At 45.4% G+C, this 16164-nt stretch overlaps 1 protein-coding gene across 3 annotated transcripts in view; it reads left to right on the top strand.

Moving 5' to 3' along the window:
• GALNT13 (polypeptide N-acetylgalactosaminyltransferase 13) overlaps nt 1–16164 on the top strand; it is a 1132509-nt gene that overhangs the window by 791451 nt on the left and 324894 nt on the right. The gene's annotated exons all lie outside the window — the stretch shown is intronic.

The raw sequence follows: 16164 nt of genomic DNA, 5'->3' as shown, positions 1-16164 counted from the left end.
ATTTGTAAAAACACAACAATCACAGTAGTCCAATGTTGCGTTTTGTTCTTTGTTTAATGCCGATCAGATGCCCAGCCAGCACGTGTTTCGTCAGGGTGATGGACCCACGACTTCTTCAGGGCTAAAAGATGTACAATGGCATATTGTCAAGCAAAGTTACAGGCCCCATCTGGCAGTAAAAATCGGCGAACACTGTGACTCAGTGCTACCCAACACCCAAGGTGACATTTGCAGGGCGGGCACAAAGCATTAGGAGAACAGCACAAAGGTAGTTATTGTGACAATACAAGGGTCGTAGGTAGACCCGTGAAGTGTGGACCTCGAGTTGCGGTAGCTGAATTACCATATCCTAGTCAATACCACCAAGTACGTAAACCCAAGTTAAGACTGCTCTGTGTTGAACAGTAGTTAGATACTTCGTGCATGTACATATGTTCCGCTTATCTACACATTATCCTTGGTATAAGAGTGAAGAATTTGAAACAATAATACTAGGTGACAAGTGTAATGGAGACAGGTTGGAAAACCACTTGGACCCAAGAAGGAAAAGAGGGAAAGGGAATGAAACAAAGAGGGTGAACAAGAAAGTATGAGAGTCCCGAGGAGAGTATTCTCTGGACACTGTGAACAAAAACAGCGCTTACCTAAGAGGGCTGATGGGCTGGGAGGGGATATTATCTGTAATAACAGAAACGCAAACAATACAATCAAAATCCTGCTAACTAGCAGTGACACACGTCCTGAGTTAGGGGCGAGTGCGCCAAAATAAGTGGACAAAGTAGAATTGACAATGGGTCAGAAACCGGGCAGGGCTAATGGGCTAGTATAATGTACCCCACATATCACACCCTAGCCTGGTAATGGAAGGGGACCGCGCCCCAAGAGAAAGGAAGTAATCAATGCAGCCAAAACAGAAAGTAACAGCAAGTGTAAAGATGACTACAAGGGTGTGGATGCCTACATGGCAGAAACGTATGGGTCAGTCGTCCATACGACTAGTAGACTAACTGTAATTACCAAATAGACGCATGCTGAGCCGTCAAAAAATGTTGTACACGGCGTCGGAACGTAAATACACCGCAAACCTAAAGCGGTCAGAAACAATTAGCAAAACAACCAAAAGTACGGGGTGTGACCAGAAACTAAAACATACCATGTAGCTCAAATATGCCAACATGGAGCGAGTGGACCAGGCAATATCACAGGATGCATGTGGGGAGTAAAGTGGAACACATTGGGGTACAATTCACACATCAACACAGCAGGACACACCTTGTTTTTTGGACGTTGAACTATATATCCAAGATGGCTCGATGCACAGCCAACTCTACTGCAAGTCCACTGCATGCAATGCTGTGCTACATGCGTCAAGTGCGCACCCCACACATCAGATCAAGGCCATCCCCTTCGGGGAGTTCACCAGAGCAAGGAGAAACTGCAGTGAGGACAAAGAATTCCACTCCTGCCTCCATGCCATGAAAAACAGATTTAAGGCCAGGGGCTATCCTCAGGTCACCCTGGACAGGGCAGAGAGACGCATTTTGAGTCGACCTCGCACAGAGACACTGAGAGAGAAGGAGACTAGGACCGCACTGACACAACCTGTGAGATGTATCACTAACCACAACCAGAGTACAGACGTCCTGACTAAGAGCATGCAGAAACATTGGAACATTTTGAGAGCAGACAAATCTATGGACATATTCACCTCACGCAGACCGCTCATCACATACAGGAGGGGTACATCATTGAGAACTATTCTGAGTCCCACCGTCCCCAAAATCACCAGGGATAATTACTGGCTCACCAGACGCACACTAGGTTTTCATAAATGTGGAAGTTGTGGTGTGTGCAAATGGGCAGTTCACAACACCACTACCTTCCATGGCCTGTACGGGAGGTCTTATCAGATCAAACAAAACATCAAATGTATGACACGTTTTGTTGTTTACATAATTCTGTGCAAATGCCGCAAACAATACGTGGGGAGCACAATCAGGACGTTAAAGGAACGCATTAGTGAACACGCACGGGTACTCAAACAAGGTGATGCCAGATACCCTTTGGCAATCCAAGCTTTCAATTGTAAGGAACAAGTCGCTTACAAACAATTAACTTTTTTTTGGAATAGAACTGATCCCTCTTATTCCAAGGGGCGGAGACAGAGAATTGACCTTGCGCCGCGCAGAAGCTACCTGGATCATACGTTTGAGAGCGGTTGAGGTCGGACTCGAAACAGACCATGAACTACAGTTTTTCTAGGTGTCTAAGGCTAAGCGCATATTCCTAGTATAAACAATTCATATGCATGTCTTGAATCTGTTATGGTAGGACTCTGTTTAGCCATTGTCAATATCCGGTCCCTGTATACCCTGTACTAGCTTGCATACAGATATGTTGATTTCTTGATTTTTACTCTATGAAGCACCACTTGTGTGTAACAACAATCTATAACCTTATGTTCGGACGCGTGTCCTCCCCCTCTTGGGGGCTGTAGTCTTTTATGTGATGTCTGTACTATATTGCATATCATTGTCCAACTCACCATGATTGGTTGGTGCCTTGGACCTTTATTTTGTATGTCTGAAGAAAGGTTTTTACTCATGTCATATTCAATGCCATTCTCAGTTTTCACTGGAAATGTTTGTTTACTTTTCTACACTTATTTCAGCTCACCTCCTCCTCATGACCTACTCTCACTCTTGGCTACCTACCAGCCCTCTTTACCTTTTGCCATACTTTGGCTATTTGGCCACTGGTATTCCTCCAAGTGCTTACTCCCACCAGCCGTCCTCATGGCTACGTTGTGCACATTGATTCCGGGGCAATTTTCTGCTATCCTACCTTGCAATCATTGCCTCGCAATCGTTGCCTGACTGTTTCCCCACGCGCGCGAGCAGAATTTACTCACTTCCGGATTTCCTTCCGGTATGTGAGTTAGCAGTGCAGGCCTTTTTAATTTACTGGCATTAAAGGCGGAGGGGCGTTGCTACGCCACTTTCGGTTTCTACCCGCAGGTCCGAGGATTCTGTCGGCGTACTCGCTTCATCCTTAAACGTGCTACCAGGTAATTATCATCTGTTTTGCTATCGTGACTGGCCCTTGTTAGGTTAGCCTGCCCATAGCGGTAGGCTTTCTCGGGGTGTCTGAGTCCCGGGTGGTGTTTCCCCCACGCTGATAATATAGCATTAGCTACTATTCCACTTTACTCCCCACTTGCATCATGTGATATTGCCTGGTCCACTCGCTCCATGTTGGCATATTTGAGCTACATGGTCTGTTTTAGTTTCTGGTTACACCCCATACTTTTTGTTGTTTAGCGAATTGTTTCTGACCCCTTTAGGTTTGCGGTGTATTTACGTTCCGACGCCATGTACACCATTTTTTGACGGCTCTGCATGCGTCTATTTGGTAATTACAGTTAGCGTACTAGTCTAAACAAAAAGAACAAACGGCAAACCAAGGTCAAGCACTTCCAGTCCATGTATAATAGCAATTCGTATGGTGGTGCAAACTCTTCCCACACCCGCTGTCCAAGGGTGTTATATAGAAGCCAAAAACAGAATAATTGGAAGGTGCACTCGTTTCAGAGTCAGTGAAGTGAAGTGAGTCGCTTATTCCAAACAAAAAGTCCTTTTATTCAACAAATTGTTCAAAACTGGCACACAGCCAACGCGTTTCGTTCCCAATTCTTTGCCAGTGGGAACTTCGTCAGGGCTCCTAAGTAGTCGGTCCACAATTGGCCTCAATTGTGTAAAGAAAATGTAGAGCTCTCTCAGGCTGAACAATCCCAATCAAATGATTTATATAGACTTGGCCACTCACTTATGTTTGGTGAGAAGGAATATCTTGAGCGATGTGGAGTAGTGTTTCATGCGGCATAATAACCGGCAGTAACCGGACTTTTTGTACGGAATAAGCGACTCACGTCACTTCACTGACTCTGAAACGAGTGCACCTTCCAATTATTCTGTTTTTAGCGTACTAGTCGTCTGGATGACTGACCCATACGTTTCTGCCATGTAGGCATCCACACCCTTGTAGCCATCTTTACACTTGGCGTTACTTTCTGTTTTGGCTGCATTGATTACTTCCTTTCTCTTGGGGCACGGTCCCCTTCCATTACCAGGCTAGGGTGTGATATGTGGGGTACATTGTACTAGCCCATTATCCCTACCCGATTTCTGACCCATTGTCAATTCTACTTTGTCCTTAGTATATTCATGGATGATACTGCCCACCATACTCTTTGATGCTCTGTTCTTTGTAGTCACTCACCCTCATCCGCCGGGATGGAAGTACAACCAGTGGAGAGGTGAGCCCCCTTATTTTGGTGCACTCGCCCCTAACTCAGGACGTGTGTCACTGCTAGTAAGCAGGATTTTGATTGTACTGTTTGCGTTTCTGTTATTACAGATATTATCCCCTCCCAGCCCATCAGCCCTCTTAGGTAAGCTCTGTTTTTGTTCACAGTGTCCAGAGAATACTCTCCTCGGGACTCTTATACTTTCTTGTTCACCCTCTTTGTTTCATTCCCTTTCCCTCTGTTCCTTCTTGGGTCCAGGTGGTTTTCCAACCTGTCTCCATTGCACTTGTCACCTAGTATTATTGTTTCAAATTCTTCGCTCTTATACCGAGGATAATGTGTAGATAAGTGGAACATATGTATATGCACGAAGTATCTAACTACTGTTCAACACACAGCAGTCTTAACTTGGGTTTACTTACTTGGTGGTATTGACTAGGATATGGTAATTCGGCTACCGCAACTCAAGGCACACACTTCACGGGTCTACCTACGACCCTTGTATTGTCACAATAAATACCTTTGTGCTGTTCTCCTAATGCTTTGTATCCGCCCTGCAAATGTCACCTTGGGTGTTGGGTAGCACTGAGTCACAGTGTTCGCCGATTGTTACTGCCCGATGGGGCCTGTAACTTTGCTTGACAATATGCCATTGTACATCTTTTAGCCCTGAAGAAGTTGTGGGTCCATAACCCTGACGAAACACGTGTTGGCTGGGCATCTGATCGTCAGTAAACAAAGAACAAAACGCAACTTTGGACTACTGTGATTGTTGTGTTTTTACATATCTATATTCTGGATTTGCAGTATTTGCTCTGCCTCTATTTTTCACGTGTGCACAGGCAACCTGTATCAAGTGTTCTAAAGGCCTTGTGTTTACCTGAGGGTTTAGGGTCATCCCCCTGCATGGGGCACCGTTTCGCACTGTTATCCTCCACATACACTATGTGCACCCGAGTAGGCGCCAACGCTTACCGCATTACTTGAAACCCATCCGATTATCTAACATAAAATATACATTGTGACTATGGGCCTGCTTATGATGTCGGTCTGACCTACACCGACAGGCCGTGAGTGGCAGTCTGACAAACCGACAGCCCTTTGAGCTGACCAACGGATTACTATCCTGGTTGTCGAACCCTAAACAGTCGGGGGGAAGACTGCCACCTCTGACAGAAGCAGTGATCCCGTCGGGGTGGGAGTCGGAATCACAATCCCTAAATGGAGATAGCGCTGAGCCAGGCACCACCATTAGGATTACGATATCCCTTTCCGACAGCTTTTTCAAGTCAGAAAGTCCACCTTAAAAAGGGCTTCAGAAACATATTTTAGTGACCCCCACACCAGTCCCCCTTCTGTCATGGGCCACTGTAAAGTGGCCAAGGGGGCACATGTAGGCCCCCACGCACCTCCATGCACTGTGTGCCATGCACCACCTGGTGCATGGCACAAAGTGCGTGGAGGTGCTCCTTTACATGGTGCCTTCTGTTGCTGCCCTTTTCCTGGGCGGCAGCACAAGCCACAGTATATAGAAGTACTTTGTGACTGCCAGCATGGCGGTCCCATCATAATGCGGCGTTCGGACCCCTCCTGTTTGTCGGTTGATCTCCTGACCAACAGAATAGGGGGTGGCAGGTGGCGGTTCAACTGCCCGTTATTGTAATCAGTCTCAAAAATCTCAAATTGAAATTAGGAAAGTGGGCCAGAAACATAAAATACACAATAGCATCCAAAGAAAAATCTTTTTTTGTTTATGCTTTAACATGCAATGGAGTCCCATAAACGAGGAGGCGGAGGGAGTATTATATGTTCATAGTCCCGTTCCCACTATGAGGATTATCTTCCTGTTACTTGTTTCATTTATCCGTTGAATTTTATTTTTATATATAGGTGCAGAAATGGCTCTTGCACATTCCTCTCAATAACTAATTGTTGACTTGTTTCAACCTCAATGTTGATAGAAAATTAACAATTTATGAAAGGTCATCATAAGGGCATGTCACCACTTATTTGTCTGGACACTAGGGTAAAAAAGAAAAGGGATTTTTCAAATCAGGTAAAAAATGGTTCAGTTTTGGGATTACTTTACTAGAGTGTTAAAAGGTTGTTTTGAAAAACATACCCGCTTAGAGCCAAGTGAACTTGTTCAATGACCACCATATGATCTACAAAACAAATAGGGGAAAACAAAGGTTGTGGATCTCAGGATTAATATGTATAATCAAAAAGAAACACTTGAAGTGCCCCAGCATCCATGAAAACAGTCTGTTGAAAGTTTCACCAAAAGTCGACATTAGATTTTTTTGCAAACCCAAAACTCAGTAGATTCCTCTGATACTCTGGACCACTTTGTGTCTCCGAAAGGTTTTCACCAGGTGCAAGCTACTTCTGCAGAGCCACAGTACACCACCAGTGTATTCAACACAAGTTTGATGGAATTCTGAAAAGTTACGTGTAGGACCGAACTTGAGCCCAGGACCTGCTGCACATGGCCAAAGGACATGTGTAGGGACATTGGGCCACGCATGACAAGTTGGATTCAGTAGCTTGCTGGTGACAACGTCCTAACTCCAGCCCTGCACTGCACTGATTGGATGCTGTTAGACCGGGCCTTTCTTGGCAGGATTACCCCTGACTTTTTGCCTCTACCTCTTCCATTTTTGATGCTGTGATGGATTGTGTTTGACTGGCTTAGATGCTTTGGGCACTTTGCCACTGCTGATCAGTGTCAAAGTGCAAGTGCTCCCTATATAAAGTGTTATGATAATTGTTTGTCCATAATTGGTAAGTTTGACTTACTATTAAAGTCCCTAGGAAAGTACACTATGTGCCAGGGCTGGTAATGCAAATGCTACTTGTGGGCCAGCAGCACTAATTGTGCCACCCACACATGTAGCCCTAAAAAGAGAACTTAGGCCTGCGAATGCAGTGCCTGCACGCAGTTTGCTAACTGCCATGTTGTCCTGACAAGTGCACCAGCTTGCCAGGCCTTACCCTTCCATTTTTATGCACATCAGATACCCCTATGGTAGGCCCAAGGCACCCCCGTGGGCAGGGTGCAGTGTATGTGAAAGGTAGGACATGTACTGAGGTGTGTACCATGTCCTGACAGTGAAATACTCTCCATTACGTTTTTCACTGTTGCAAGGCCATTTTGCCCATAGGACAGAATGGGGAAGGCTGTGTAATATGTTCCAGCCTATATTCCCATAGGTTTAAGATGGAGAGGTGAAGTTTAGTGTGCCTGAACTCACAATGTAATAACACATCTTTTGATGAAGGTGGTTTTTTAATTGTGTGTTTAGAAAGCACGCTTTTCGAAGTGGCTGTTCGGTTTGTTTTAACAATTCTGTGTGTCTCTGCCTGGTTGTGGATTGACTGTCTGGATTTGAATGTGATAGGATCTGGGGAATTTCTTGACCCGGGGGAGGAGTAGATGAGACAGCCATGGCTGACCTGCATCTGGAGTGTAGGGGGATGTGTAGCCCCTGGAGGTGAAGAGGCCTGGGTTGCTGCAATAAAAACAATGGCTCCATCTCCTGCTGAGTGATTGAGGACCCAGACCCCCACTCTCAAAGGAAGAATGATTCACTGGCAGGGAGACACCCAGAACTGGTTTAGAGAGGGGTCAGTGCCCCCAAACACAAAGACTTCAAATACATTTAGGGGAATAACTATGACAGCTGAAAGCCCTGAAGTTGGATTGATCAGGACTGAAAAGGATTGAAACTACTTTGTGGTCAAGGGAACCTCTGCCAAGGAGGAACAGCTGGAGAGACTGGAGAAAAGGACTACCCTTGCTGTGTGTTCTGAGGCTGGCCTGCAATTTGCTGATTTAACTAAGGAGAGGCTAAGGGACTTTGCTGTGTGTTGTGTCCCCCTGCTTGAAAGGACTTTGCTGTGTGCTGTGTCCTGAATTAACTTGTCCCCAAGGGCCCGAGGAGAGCTGGCTCCCTGTTGTGGAAACTCAGGAACATAAAAGTTTCCAAGTGTGTCTCAGTGACGCTGTGTGGGTGTGCTTCGTGCAGCCTGAGACCTTCGTAAGAACTGGCCTGTGATAATGTGCACCCGGAGTCCAAGTGAGTCTCAGTGCCGCTGTATGTGTGTGCTTCCTGCAGCCTGAGACCTTCGCGAGGATTTCCCTCTGTTCCTGTGCACCCGGAGTCCAAATGAGTCTCAGCGACACTGTGTGCGTGTGCTTCATGCAGCCTTAGACCTTCGTGAGGATTGCCCTGTGATCGTGTGCACCCGGAGTCCAAGTGAGTCTCAGTGATGCTGTGTGCGTGTGCTTCGTGCAGCCTGAGACCTTCGTGAGGATTGCCCCGTGATTGTGTGCACCCGGAGTCCAAGTGAGTCTCAGCGACGCTGTGTGTGTGTACTTCATGCAGCCTGAGACCTTCGTGAGGATTGCCCTGTGATCGTGTGCACCCGGAGACCAAGTGAGTGTCAGCGATGCTGTGTGCGTGTGCTTCGGGCAGCCTGAGACCTTTGTGAAAATTGCCCTGTGATTGTGTGTCCCGGAGCAGTCGTGTTCTTTGCTTCGATCGACAGCATGACCAGAAGTGCTGCGATCGTCATTGCCATCGGCCCCAACCGGCATCCCCAGAGGAGCTGTGAGAAGTCACTGCCGCCGACCCGAGCCTGCCTTTGCCAAGGAGAGACCTAAAACTTTCACCGTCGGGGGTCCGAGTTCCACTGCCCAAGATCAACTAAGTCGCACCGGAGGCCCAAGCCGCAAGGAGAGGAGAGTGAGATTGCACCTCCCAGGTAACGCTCAGCGAGCATGCGTGTGTCGCCGGGTGGGGTGAGGGCTACGAGAGAAACGCTCTCAGCCGTTTCCATCTTTGAAGCGCGAGCCTCCGCTCAAATCCGTATCGCCGCCCGTACATGCCAAGGAGGGCATGTTTTGGTAGTAACTGACCAAGAGTCAGTAGGAGTGGCATAGAGACCGGCCAGAGCACCGCGATCGGTGCTGAAGTGCATTATTTTTGCATTACGAACTGCCTGATTTTTGCATTACGAAGTGCCTTATTTTTGCATTACAAACTGCCTGAGTGTTGCATTACGAAGTGCCTTATTTTTGCATTATGAACTGCCTGATTGTTGCATTACAAATTGCCTGATTCTGACATTACGAACTGCATAGCATTGCATTAGGACTGCATTAGATCATTGAGAATGGCTCATTAATACTGTAAGAACCTACAAGTGCTTGCTGGCCTAATAACCGGCATGGTGAAATATTACAGATACGTATATGTTGGATTTTTATCGTTTGGTCTCATCGTATCTTTTCTTTTTAAACATATAATTGTTTATATGAGACTCATGTGGTGTCCATTTGTGGTATTATCACTATGTTACTGTGAACGTGGTTGCAATACTATACACATTTGCCTTGGAGATAAGCCTGGCTGCTCGTGCGAAGCTACCGAGGGGGTGAGCAGGGGCTATCTGAGAAGGTGTCCTTTCTTTCCCTGACTTAGAAGCAAGGGTCCCTATTTGAGACCCCCAGTTCTAACAGATGCCAATGGTGAGTTGACTGCAGGGCATAGTCGGAGGTCAGTAACTGTGGCCAACTCCTGTTTTGGAATCCTTCTCACTCACTTCCTCACTTTCACACAATGTCTCATTCAGTCTTTCCCTGTTTCACTCAGCCTTCACTCCTCCTTTCAATCCCTTTCACTCATTCTCAGTCACTCTCACTCACCTACAAAAGAAGCAATTTATATTTTTATCTTTTTAAAACCAAAAAGATTATTTGGGGTAAACAAAGCAAAAATGCAACTTTATCATTGATATTTACACTGGGGAAAAACAAATATATTTAATGTCTTCTGGTGGAGAACCACTTGATTTTTGTGCTGGTCCATTTTGATATCCACAAGACATCACAGTGTGGTACACCAAGTCATTCAAGCCCACAATAGCAAAGCAGGGATTGATTTGTTCTTTCTCCTCCTATAGGACATCTGAATGCAATTTCTCCTTCTTGGAAGGTTGGCATGTTACATATCTGAAGAATATGTACTCACCTTATCAGCATCCCTCTTTCCAGCCTTGCACTGCTGCTCTTGTGAAGCATTGATGTGCATGTGCATTGAAGATGGTAACATTTATGCTTACCTTAGCTACGCATGCTCAGCATCTTGTCACACAACATGCATGCCACTTACTTGGAAGATTGTTTTTGTAGCAGGGGGATGGGTAAACAATTTCCAGACAACTGATTGTGGTTGCAATCTTGAACCCTCAGTCTGCGCATTTTCCAGTTTTCAATTACTCATCTCTTTATATTCTTCTAGATTTCGCCTCTCCTGTTCTTCCTGTCCAGACATCTTGGCAAAGGAGGAAAATGTTTTGAATCCCCCAAAATGAAAAAAACAGCAAGCTGCTGAGCCTGCATATGTCAAGCAGATCAGTGATTAAAAAAAAAAACTATTTGCATTTTGGAGCAATACATAGCCAGGAAAAATTCAAACCTCTACAATGGTCTGCAGAGATCTGTTGTTCCTCCTTTTTTATAGGAAATAGGCCTGGGTGGATTTAACACATCCCAGAACTGCGGTTTGAGTTCTCGGTTCCATTAATCTCATAAAATGTTGCAAGATTGAAATGTACTGGTGTAATGAATGTGCTTTTCACTAAAAGGACACACCCAAACCCTGCACTCCCACTCTGGGAGGCAAAGTTACCACTGCACCATCAAATAATACACCTTTGCACATTCAGGTGCTTTTTGACATAACACACACAAGTTTATTAATGTAATGTTTAAAAAGGTAGGCCAAATATATCATTAAATGCAGATTCTCAAATGTCAAATGAATGATTAAATGAACAATTGAAATAAAATGCAGTATGTACAGGTATCAAAGAGTATAAAATATATATAAAATGGTTAGGAACACCTCACCAATTGATTCTGCATCATCCTGCCAACTCAATCTTTGGGAAGCCCGTCAAAAGCCCAGGTAGGAGTTTCAATCAGGACTCAAGTTCCGTCACCTCCACAGCAATACATCTATTCTGTAGTGAACTTCCACCCGAAAGCACCCAGCTTTAATACCATTACTCAACGTGAAGCGAAGCTTCTAGAAAACCTTGCCCCCTTCTTATTAGAAAAATACGTGCTGGCTGGTACCTGTCTGCGTCAAGGCCAAGACCGAGGCTGGCCAAGCTCCTGTGGTTGGGCTCTGAGGCAGAGTTGTACATTCCATAGACACTTCCCACAACATATTCCAGTTCACTCGGTCGGTGAGGTACGATAAACAAGTGAGGAGCAGAAAGACCTTGAATATGAATCGCAAGCACTGCTGTGCACTCAGAAAGCAAGATGACATGAGACCATGTCAAAGCCAATAGTAAGCACTTATAATACAAATGTATGTTCCAATCCATGACAGCTCCCACTAAAAGACAGCAAGATTACAAGACAGAAGAGAGGCAGGCATATGTAGGACCGTCCAACATAAATCCAGGCTAGGATAAAAAAACACACTAAAGTCAGTTAAAATGGTGGTAGTTGAAGGTCATCATAGGGTGCCCAACCACAGGAGTGGCTCTTTCACCACAAATGGTATAGCATTTTAACTGCACTTAGGTAACCACTACACTCAAACAATATTTCACAATTCATTTGCACATCTTTTCGAAAAATGTATGAACTTCAAGGAAGTCGTTTTTGGGTTTGTGATACTCAGAAAGATGTTCCCCCTTTGTGATTGTGTGAGAGCCAAGGACACAGAAAAAGTCTCATGGTACCTTAACATTGTTTCAATTGGAGGTACTGCAGAGGATCCATGAACTTGAAACTGGAAAAAAGAAGGGCGCATCTAAATGGTTACACACTTCATGCTATCAAAAATAAGTCCACAGCCTGTAGAAAAAAGGAGCCCACCCTTTAGAGGACACCATTTTCAATTTCTAGCTAGATATTGAGAGACAGAAGCTTCTTGTGTGACCACAATGTCTGGAAAACCAATAAGACGGAACAAACAGGCAGTAGGGTCAAGTCAAGGCCAGTCATCTACTGCGTTACACAAGAAGTGGAAGCATTGGAAATGGAAGCCACTTACAAGGATGGAAGAACGGGCAATTCACCGCAAGAATCCCTAGTGTGTACATTATACCCAAACCCCAGATGAGCGAAGGAAGTAAACACATGAAAGGTGACATGCAATGTGTTCCTCAGTCTGAACATCCTGTGAAGTATTCTTCTGGCACAAGTGGAGTACTGAAACATCCACAAGTCATGCACCAAAACAAGCACTACTGAGCAGAAATGAAAAAGCAATGACAGGGTATAGTGGCGGAGGAAACAGTTCCATTAGAAGTACTTAAAGCTGTGAGCAAAAAAGAAGAGCCAAAGTTGCAGATGTTCTCAACATTCTGCAATAAATGAAAACATTATTTCTTCTGGACAAATTAACAAAATGGTCATAAATATCTTGTGAATCTAAAACAAAATATCACAAATCCTTCTCAAGATTTAACAAATGAAGAACACAAAAACAGTTTAACAAAATTAAGTCAAAAAGCAAAATGAAGTATTGAATGTAAAAAAAACACAAACAATGTGACATAAGAATAGAAAAGTGGCATACATGGGTTATACTTTAAGGACCTTATAAAAAATTAATAATAGAAAATGACAGGTGATTGCTTGCCCATGGTGGTTTGACTGAAGTGCCTGACAGGAGTCCTAGCCCTTTGCCTGTAGCTTACTGCCCACAGTCAAAGGCTGTGCATATTGGTGGGGGGGCTCATTTGCAATGAGTTGGGAGTTGGACACTTGCAGTGGGTTGGGCACTTGAGGCATGGTCAGAGGCCAGGCCTTCAATCAATCCCCCTATGTATGGCCAAAGAACCTTGCATAGCGGGGTAGGCTGGCTGTGGTTGGTGAGGTGCAGGTACTGGCCACAGGTGTCAGTACACAACAGGGGATGCAAATTTTTGCCAGGTTAGGCTTCGGACAGGGCAACCCCTGCAGAGCATGGCCAGAGGCCATTCACAGTGAGGGGTGACTGCCTGGATCGGGTTGGGCACAGAGATTGGCTGTCGTCATGGCTCTGTGGCCCCCCCAGTGGTTGTTGGCCCCACACAGCAAGGCCAAGCCCTGCTTCCAACTCTTGCTGTGCATGGCCAAAGACCTTGTAGAGTGGGCTATTGACCGCCCTTTGGTCTATCCTCTGCTGTGCACAGCCAAAGGTCGAGCACAATGTGGGGTTAGCTGTGTGTCAGAGGCTGGGCTCAGGGCCTGCCAGGCCATTTGTAGTGGGGGGTTAACCATCCACAGGGTAGGTTGGGCATGGGAGGTTTGGTCAAATGCCTGCCAGAGACCAGGTCCAGCAACCAAACCCTCACTGTGCAAGGGTGAAGGCCATATGTAGCATCCATGGTTGGGGTTGGGCACAGGTCCTGGCTGCACGTCAGGCCTTCTGGCCAACAATCCATTACACAGAGTCAAAGGCCATATGCAGCAGTTAGTTGGATGCCATCAAAATGATGAAGAGTGTCAAGAAATTTGGTGCAGGACCTGTCCAGCACACTGCAGAGGGGTTGAACTCATGCAAATGTTCCACACTCACGAACTAGAGCATTGGCTGGCTGTGGGGGTGGGGCATGTGGAGTTAGGCACCGGGCCTGATTGCTGATAAAGCCCTGTCCCAAAACCCTCACTGAGGACAGCTGGGGTAGGTGCGTAGTCAGGAAGCGAGAGATGACAGTTTTTTATAGTAATTTCGGTAGCTTTCAGAAGCTACCTCATAAAACATGGTAGAAGTGTATATTTTTCCATCCCTTCTGGAGTACCGCATTACCCAAACATGTTGCAAAAAGATTTTAATGGGAATGACACGTATACCAATGAGAATATATATAAAATCAAGGATTGCAGGCACTCTTGTTGGTACAAAATCACCCAAAGTTCGAAAAAGTCGCACAACAATCCTCAATGTCCTCAAACTAGTGCGACAATGGCAGCCATCTGAAACCCATTGGAAATTATGGAACACAGTCACAATAACTGAAGAATCTTCCACTGTAAACACAAAAGAGGAATATTTAAATTTCTTCTGATGAAGTGCAAATGTTGTTCTTTATTATCTTCAATTCACTTTGCTTGACATCACAAATCCATTGGGTCACATTTCTTGAGATCATTAGGCAGCATGAGTAGATCTATATCTGCCTATATACTTTGTCAGCTAAATTAACATATAAAAACATAAAAATCATCCAATCCCATGATTATAACTCTCACCAACAAACCCAAGGTGGAAAAGTGCAAAATATTGCTATTCTGGGGCCAATTCCAACCCGGGTCGGAAGGTCACCGAACGCGATCCGGCCGAAAAAACTATGCGCCGCACGCCTTTTTTCTGGCCGACTCGTACAGCTGTACGTGCGAGCAGTTACGATGCGAGCTACATGAAATTCCCCGACCGAGTCATTTCTGGGTCCGAACCGCTCCGTACGTCTCGGTCGTAAGCTAACCCTGGTGTACAATGGATTCAATTCACGACCGAGCCAGTACGATGCACGCGTCAGACAGCCTGTGCGAGCCGGAGTGTCCGGCTCGCAAATTGTCCCGGTGGTTGCCTTTGGGGGTCCGCGTCGGACCCCCTGTCACCCGCAGCCCTATGACTCGGACACAGGGGGAGACCCATTGGTCTCCCCAACACAGGCATGTACAGTGCGGATAGCACCGACGCGTACCCACTGTAGGGGGTGCACTTGTCCGCGGTGTACCCATTCAGTCAATGGGAGCCCATTTACGCGTCGTACGACCGGCTCCCATTGACTTCTATGGGAGTCCAACCGAGTCCGGCAGCATACGGCCGCATCGTACTCGCTCAGTCGGACTGCAGGACTCCGGCTCGGTCAGAAAACACTCCGGATCCGGCTCGGTCGGAGTGCTTTCCAACCCGGATCGGAATCTGCCCCTCTGAAGTCAAAATTACCACCATATGTAATTTTGAAGGATCGATTAGGATAAATCCTCATACTTCCAAGGCATATCAGTAATTTAGTGTAACACAGTCAGTGTAAACAAGAGTGGTCCCTGATAATCAATATTCTATGCTAACCAATTCATAATACAGTTAAAAGAGTGCCTGTACCAGAAACACCAACACATATCACCTTTACTCATGTGTACTAGATATCAAAGCCTAACCGTGCGAAAGAACATACCGGAATAGACAAATAAATCAGGCAAATTAATCAGTCAGAAAAAAAATCCCAAAGCTACACATGTGGTAGCTATAGTGTCTGCTGGTATGCGGTAGACAAGGAAGAAACCTTCCAATGAAATACTCCAATTGTTTATAGGATTCATAGGGATGTATCATCTAGTACTAAGTTTGTCATATATGTGATTCTATCTAAGTGTGGACAAATCTATGTATGGAGTACTATCAGACCCCTTAGGGAACACATCTGGAATGGGTGAGAAAGTGAAATTCAAAGGCAAACTGAAATAATTGGCCTGTGCTTACTAACACATCCATGCTAAAGCTTTTAGTCAAATAGTGCGCACCAGCATACGCCCTAAGGTAGGTAACTACATATTCAAGAAAGGTAGGATACTTTGCAGTTGGATGCAAAGGAAGTCCCACATTTTACATCTAGAGAAATTTTTACATTCCTCTCTTAGATGACGAGAAAGAAATTGGGGTCAACCCTCAGAAAATCCTTTAGAAAGTGTCAGAAAAGCAGGGACAGCTAGTGAAGTGTTAATGTGGGGGGATGTTGCTTTATTTCTTTTATTCTTAGTGAGCAAGCATGATTTTTTCTTAGTAAGGAAAATCTAAAGTTTTTTTTTTTTAAAACACTGTTCTCATTGCTGCAGCATG

Source organism: Triturus cristatus, chromosome 3_1 (assembly GCF_964204655.1).
Source record: "Triturus cristatus chromosome 3_1, aTriCri1.1, whole genome shotgun sequence".
Classification (NCBI taxonomy): Eukaryota; Metazoa; Chordata; class Amphibia; order Caudata; family Salamandridae; genus Triturus; species Triturus cristatus.
This window is presented reverse-complemented; position numbering and strand designations above follow the sequence as displayed.